Source organism: Lactuca serriola, chromosome 8 (assembly GCF_051521515.1).
Source record: "Lactuca serriola cultivar US96UC23 chromosome 8, Lser_US96UC23_V15, whole genome shotgun sequence".
NCBI lineage: Eukaryota > Viridiplantae > Streptophyta > Magnoliopsida > Asterales > Asteraceae > Lactuca > Lactuca serriola.
Window position 1 is genome coordinate 113,177,695 of NC_136415.1, and position 8,600 is coordinate 113,186,294.

The following is an 8,600-nucleotide window of genomic DNA, read 5'->3' on the forward strand; positions in this document are numbered from 1 at the left end:
GAGTCGGGTCAAGGAGAAGCATGACTTGAATGATAGTGTGGTTGAATCAGCTTTGTCATCCCTTGAAAAAATTTATGTTTTAAAGATAAAGTGGCCTCCAGAACACTTGGTGAAGGTTAGAAAGAAAAGGATGAAGCACTTGTTGAGGCATAAAGAGTTCAAAATACAAAATCATGAAAATACCAAAATTCAAAAGTTCGGGGATGAGAAATGGCAGGGCAAGGAGATTTTGAAAAGAGACAACGAGAGAAAGGATTTGGGTGAGCAAACAACAAGAAAAATACCATTTTGGAGAATGAAAAGATGAAGTGATTGTGCTTCATGTGAAGCGGGTTGAAGAGTAATTTTTTTATTTTCTTTTTCTTTAGTTTTGTTTTGTTTTATTATTATTATTTTTGTTTTATTTTTGCTTTTGTTTTATATTTATTTTTTGTTTATTTCTATTATTTTCAATTTTTCATCATTGCTTGTTCCATTTTTTTTATTTGTTTTGTTTTAATAAATTTGTCGAATGTGCAACCCTTGTTTGCTATCTAGGTAGTTGGTGGTGAAGTGAGAGTCGTTGAAAAGAAGAAGTTCGAGTTATGCTTAGAGATCAGCCGTCAAGATATACATTCTTGGTTTATCATATCATGTGAGATGACATGTCATCAGGGAGTATTTTTTTATTCTATTTTTATTGCTCGGGACGAGCAATGTTTAAAGTTTGGGGATGTGTTTAGTGCTCATTTTTCGATCACTAAATGAAATAAAAAACTTATTTTGTCCCCGGATTTTACAATTTACATCATTTTTTGAGCTTAAAAATATAATTTTATGTTAATGAATATAATAGACATTATATTTCCCGGTTGGTGTTTTTGTTCCCATTCAATTGGGTTTTTGACCTGTCTTGCATGGGTTCATCATCTCTTATTCTATAGGACGATGGGAGTTGGGCTTCTTATTATGAAGTCCAAAGTTCTTAAAGGAATTGACGGCTCATTAACTTGTTTTTACAAGTTCACCTAAGCTTTTTAGGTCCCCTCCTCCTATTATACAGGTTGGTGGGAGATGGTTTTCTTGCACGAAATCCATAATATAGCACCACTTGCTTCTCATCTGAATTGACGAATTTCCTCACCACTTGTCATCACAAGTGAAACTCGAGTTTCTTGAGTTCCCTCCTCCTATTCTACAGGTTGGTGGGAGATGGTTTTCTTGCACGAATCCAAATTATAGCACATTGTGCTTTGCATTGGAATTGACGGTATTCATTTACTTGTTAATGTAAGTGCAACCTGTGTTTCATGGGTTCCCCACCGCCTAGTCTATGGGTCATGGTGGGAGTTTGACTTCCTCTTATGAAGTTCAAAAATCTATAAGGAATTGATGATTTTTATCTTGTGTATACAAGATGGCCTAAGCTTCTTAGGCCCCCACCACTTATTCAATGAGTCTTGGTGGGAGTTGGACTCATATTATAATGTCCAAATGGTTTCGGCAAGGAATTGACGGGTTCGAAAGAAGATAAATTCATCACGAGCAAATTAAAGTGAATAAAAGATGTTTGGTAGATTGACCACATCTCAATGTTTTCATCATACCTGGCTCATCGGGACTTCGATTTAGGCGATTCAAGATGTTTCAGAAACTATACACAATTATTTACTAGTTTGAAGTTTTGAGTTTTCGTTGAATCGGTCGTTTTCGTGCTCATAATCGACGTTGAAGTTGAAGTTAGTTTGTTGGACGACAATCAAAAGCTAGAAGTAAAAGTTGAATTAAAGTTGAAAGACCAAGGGATAAAGTTGTACCAAGTTGAAAAGTTGAAGGCTTTGGGGTTAAGGCTGCATAATAGATGAAAGCTGGAGGGACAAGATTGTACTTATGCTTTATATATATGGTTATTCACGTGAGCATTAAGTGGGGGGAAGGAAGATACAGACGACAAAAAAAAAAAACTAGAGGATCAGCCGCCATTCCTTCAGCCACCACGATTGTTGCGATTCAAGAGGCAAACATTTTCTTTTGTCGAGGGGCTACGCATGTAAGCATACAACATAAGTAATTCAATTTAGTTTCTCTGTAGACTTTCTAACTTTTCTGTTTATTTATTTATTTTCGTTTCTTTTGCTACGGTTACATTTAAGTTATCGTGTCTTAGTACGTAGGGGTGAGCAAAAACCGTACCGCAACAAAAATTAACCGCAAAACCGTATAAACCGCAACCGATTAACCGCAACCGCAATAAAAACCGATGGTGAGGTTTTCTTTTTTCCAAAAACGGCAAACTTGTGGTGCGGTGCGGTTATTGGTTTTCAAAAACCGCAAAAAAAACCGCACCGCACCGTATATATTATATACATTTTTTTTTTATTAATTATTAACATATTAAATATTAAAAATAAGACAGGTTTCATGGATGAAAGATGGATAAAAACTAGAAAACAAAGTATTTTATGTTTAACTTTAAAAAATGGTGAAATTAGACAATTTAAGATATTTATTGTTACTTACTATTGATTTGATGTTTTTTAATTAAGATATTAGTTGTTTGTGATTTAAGTTAATTTTCTTATACCTTAAGGTTTTTTATATTACTATAAGTAATATGTTTAAACTCTTAAAACCGTTTAAGTTCTAAACTGTGGTTAAAAACCACACAAAATAACGACACAAAATTCATGCGGTTAATGGTGAAGTTTTAGCTAATAATCGCATTTGCGGTTAGTGGTGAGATTTTAGCTAATAATCGCACCGAACCGGACCGTGCTCACCCCTACTTAGTAATTTTGTGTTCCTTTATCTATGATGTTTAACTTTTGTTCGTTCACTGTTATCAATTTTAATTTTATGGAGTAGGTTTTATTAGGTTTTAGTTGACTTAGGTGAGATGGTAATTTTAATGTAGTTGATTTTGTTAAAACCAATTTTGTTGAAATTGAATGACATATTCAAATGTGTGCTTATTTTAAAAAAATATGAATTTTGACGGGTAAATTTGATTTTGGCTAGCAGTTGATCAACGTTAGTTAGGGTTAATTTGCTTGGTTTAAATTTAATATTTACATGCTTATATTGACTTCGAGAGAAGCTATATTTGGGACATCGTTTGAATATAAATGTGTGGTTTCATTATCTCACTTAAACTTAACATAGACGTGTGTTAGAGCATTTTTATCAAGACCATTGGACTTAATGCTTTTTAAAATCATGAACTACATAGAGATATGAGTGAATGTTTTTTAAATCGAATCATGAGATCGAGAGGTAATTGATAACTTTTGTTGGTGTTAAGTTATTCGTTTTTGTATAATTGGTTTGTCAAGTTAATTGCATTAGAAGAACCATTGAACCCGTATAAGTCAACTAAATCTCATTTTTCTCATAACTGTTAATTCGTTGAATTTTTGTGTGTGCTTGTTTATTCGGTTATTTTAGTTTTCATTATTACCTTGCTAAATTTAGTTTAATTTTATTTTAATAATTTACTTAGTTTATTAAAATCAATAACTTTTGCAATCAATTGCCTAGTTCATTCTTCCTTAGAATAGGATATTCCATGTGGGTTCGATATCTGGTCTTACGACTATATTACTTGCACGGCCTCATATACTTGCGAGTGCGCGTTTTCGTCAAAAATGATGATTCATGAACATAGCATGTTCTTGACCTATTAAATTATCCTTGAAGACCCTTGGAAGGGTCTTGAGTCATAAAAATGGGTTCCAAATGGTTGCTTTTGCTCCATGCATCATTTAGAAGGTCTTATTTGATTAAGAAGTTTAGCTAAGCACTTAATGGACATGCAAAGTCATAAAGATGGAAACTTTATGACTCTTGGGGGTAGTTTAGTCATGGATCTGAAAGATGGGTGTGAGAGCTTAAGCTAGTAAGCTCTTATTGGGATTTTGGGTTTTTAGGAGTACGTCCCACATACCTGGAGTACGCCCTGCATACGAGGTCAACCACGCCGATGGTGGTCAACATTCGAGTACGCCCAACGTATGTTTGGATTACCACCACGTACTTGTTGGATTAATGTCTAAGTCCATTACTATATTTGGTATGTACTTGACACGAACCGACATGGTCCATTTGGGTTGCACTTCACCGGTACAATTTATATGGATAGCCTTTTGAGAATAGTATAATTATGATTTATATTAATATATTATAAGTTCTAATATATTAATATGAAATCATATTATTTAATTAGTATTGATCAAGAATTAATTAAGTGATCAAAAGGAACTAATTAAATATGGACTCTTATATATATTATGGAATGGGCCAAGTTCATTTAGGTTGGGCTAAGCTATCATTGATAGTCCATGGAGTTTTAATCCATGAATCCTATGAAATGAAAGGTCATGGGTATTAGGGTTTACATGGATGTAACCCTAATCCTCCATACTATATAAAGAGGCCTTTGACACAAGAAATGACACTAGTGTGTGAGGACATAAGAGTGGGCCGATTTTAGTGTGCATACATATTCTCTCAAGTTCTTCCAAGGTGTTTTGGTGATTTGTGATTCCACTTGAGGCTTCCACACTATTGGGGTTAAGCTCTTAAAGCTTGAAGACATCAAGCTACATCAAAAGGTATGTCATCTAACTAGAACTTTGTAGTATAGGTGCTTCATAATATGCTAGTTAGGATGAAACCTTGGAATATTTAATATTTGCATGTATAATAGAGAAAACATAGATCCAAGGTTTATAGGGTTGCATGTACACCATATGAGTGTTAGAATGCTCAAAACCCATCAGTGGTATCAGAGCCTAGGCTTGTTTTCTTGTTATACTTGTTTAAATTGATGAAAAATCGAAGATTGTGTGCTGTCTGGGAAGGGGACTCGACGAGTCCAAGTGCAAACTCATCCAACTCGCCAAGTTGGTTCATGCATTCGACGAGTTGTGTGACAACCCGGAATTTCAATCTTGTACAATTAATCAATTCAATCAATATTCAACTTGTTTTGTCGATTTCTAGTGCTATTCAAGGGGTCATTTAAGTGTTATAAGCTTGTATAAATAATCAAGGTTGAGTTTAGGAATAAGTCGGAGTGTTGAATAGTGAAAAAGTTGGGCCATACACACCTCTTGGAGGAGTGTACGGCCGTACACACAAGTGTGCGGCCGCACACCCACTCCCTTGGCAGCACACTCACTTTTGGGCAGAACCTTTACCCCTATATAAAGGGTAGCCCCCTTACTTTCATTCCTTTAACACCTTGGCAGCACACAACATCATTTCCTCTCGAGTTTCTCCAACTTTGAACCTTCCAAAGCTTCAAAAACGATCAAATCGTGTTCAAGGCTTCACTTGAACATCCCGCATTCCGTATCGATCCTTCATTCAAATCACCCGAGGTGAGTTCATACCCCTACATTTTCCGTATTTTTTTAATGTTTTCAGGGGGAATACAAGCTAAACATAAATGTTTTCAAAACTTATGCAAACTTCATACTTTAACCCTTTTGTAATGTGTCGAGCATAAGGGACGTTTTCACTAAGTTGCATAGTTTTCGAACACGTTATTCACTATACATGAAAACTATAATCGGTATAGTTTGGGATATTTTCTAAACATAACAAGTATAGAAACTTTCACTACTAAACGTATGCACTAATACAGAAGTAGTTTTCACTACTTTATCATGTTTTCATAACTGTAATTATCACTACGAACGGTATACATTCGGATTTTTCACTACGGTAGAACGCTACTACACTACATGTAAACTAGATTGTGCGATACTGTGAGGCACTACTTCACTACTGTACCCTTAGGTGTACAGGGATAAATCCTATCATAGTATAACCAGAGTCTCCTGGAGGGAGAGCGTGAGATTTGTGAATAGATCTATTTGGGACTGACAATCCCACACCCGAACTGCTAGCTACAATTGGGCAGGCATGCCCAGGGTGACAAATGTCATTTAAATCGACGCCTGAAGAACGTTGGAAAGGTCTCTAGTCATATCAAGTATGGTTATACGACTCACATTATGTATAAATCATCTTTAGTTTACATCCCGACACTCTTCAATAGTTTTATTCATTCTAAATAGAACTAAAACACACTACGTATACTGGCCAAAGCCAGGGTTTTCAAATAGAACCAATTATGCCATGGATTCACATACAAAATACTTATACTTCATGATTAGCGTTAGCTAGTCACATGAGGTAGTATTTGCGCATATCACTACAGTTTTCAGTAACGAACATTCATGGTTTTATACGGTATCGATAATGCTACATTTTCACTAAAGAAAATATCAGATTTTCTTGGAAACATACAGATATTCATGGTTTACTACAGAACTGATAACACTACATTTTCATTAAAGAAAATAGCGGATTTTCTTAAAGCTATACAAACATTTATGCTAGCTCATCAACAAGTTTCATTACAAACTACTGCTTATGAACTCACCAGCTTTATGCTGATATTTTTAAACTGCTTGTATTCTCAGGAAATCAGTAGACAGGTACCTGCTGGGTTTTTGAGGAGTTGGAGCAATAAGAGTTTAATGTTTATATTCTATATATATTCTGTATGACGAAATCCAAACAAGTTTCAGACAATTTCCAAATTGATGTAAACATTTTTATTTAAGTATTCAATGTAATGGTTGCGTTGCTATGATTGATATTATACATTGGTTGTGATGCTATGCATGACTTCCTCCGCCCCGGAACGATTCCGCCATCACGGTTTCGGGGCGTGACAAGTTGGACCCACTGACAGCATATCTTCGAGTTTTAAAGCATGAATTGGTCTAGAATCATTACCTTAAGCTGTTTTGGACTTATAAAACTTGTTTTTAAAGTGGTAATGATTATAGTAAACCAATTTCAAGGTTAAAATCAAAATTTCAAGTTTTATTTATGTTGATGGAATTCTTGAAATTGTTGATATGGATTGTTCATGCTTATGAGTTTTGGTAGATCATAAGGATTATTTACAAAAGTGTTTGTTATTTAATTCTTGATCTAAATGTATTTTAATGGAGTCCATAATTTGTCCTCGAGTTATGGATTACCAAAAGTTTTTTTGTGTTACCTCGTTTTATGAGTTATTTAAGATTAATGAAAAAAATATGTGTTAGTTGTTTTCAATCCAAATTAATCTAAAAGTTGTTCATAAAATGTGTTTTTGTAACTTGTCCTCAAGTTATATGAAAAGTCGTATTTATGAATCTTAAAACTCATAGAAAAATGCCTTAGGTTACAAAAAATGAAGAGTCTTTTCTTATAAATAGTTTTTATGGCTCCATAATTTGTCCTCAAGTTATGGATGTCCAAGAGTCTCTTCATTAGAAGTTTTAAAGCTTTAATTAGACTCATAAGTTTTGAAATTATTCAAAACTTGCCCTCAAGTTTTGGAATTTGTAAAGTTTTTCCCATGAGTACTTTAGTTCCAAGTTTAGCCCTTAGAATTTTAAAAGTTAAAACTCAATCCTTATACTTTATAATATTATAAGTTAATAATATATATATATATATATATATATATATATATATATATATATATATATATATATATATATATATATATATAAGAGCAAGTCAGTCTTACCGTTAGTAGGCCTCATTCATGAAGTCGGTCTGTAAGGGGGGTATAAGGTTACTGCCTATAAAATAGCAGTTTAATGCGTGTCCATTCTCACCCACCGCTTCCTTGACTGGTGGAGGGTCGTTAGCCGAACGGGTAGGACAAGGATTATAATTCTCCCTTCATTAAAAGTATTAATGATAAATACTAAGTAACTAAAAATTTATAAATTCCCAATCTTAGTTATATAGGAAAATGTGAATAAGGTGCGAATCCAGGAAATTACACTTTGCACTTTGTTTAAGCCGTTAGTGGAGCATGTGTGGTTAACCGACACACTAACCTGGGTTTAACAAGGCAGGCAAAGGGTAACTTAATATTTATCATAGTATCGGTGAAGCGTGTGTGGTTAACCGACACATCGATTGAGGGGTAAATATTAAGGATACCAAGTATATTTGAATGGTTACTTCACACCTTGTTTTGTGATCCTCAACATCCCAATCACAAAACCTGAAGGGCACACTCGAGATCGAAACATGCCATTGAAAAGTTCAACGAATCTCAAAAGAACTAGGAGTTTCGAAACCAATTAAAACCTAATAATACATTTCGTTTATTTTGGTGGAAATTGGTGAATCGTTGTTCACCTACCTTCAAATATTTTATAGCTTGGATTACGGCATCCCTCTTCCAAGTTATAAAATAGTTTATTGGGTCCTAACCTTAATATTTCATATTGGATGTTATATTAAGGACTTAAATCAACTGTACTTGAATTTCTGAATTTCTCCCATTGTTGATCTCTGGTTTAGACAACAATGATCTTCCAAAATCAAGCTTTCCTAATGAATGTGACTTCCCAAGTTTGGCTCATGGAAGTCATACTTCTCTTCCTCCTCATCCTCCAATGACCCACAAGTTTAAGGACTTGAAAAGTTCAAGATCACTCAATCCCTACTCACAATAAAACATAAAATTGGAAGTCCTGTGTGCACTCATGTCTTAGGACTGAAGTCACATAGTGACAGGCTGAGAATGTCGAGTG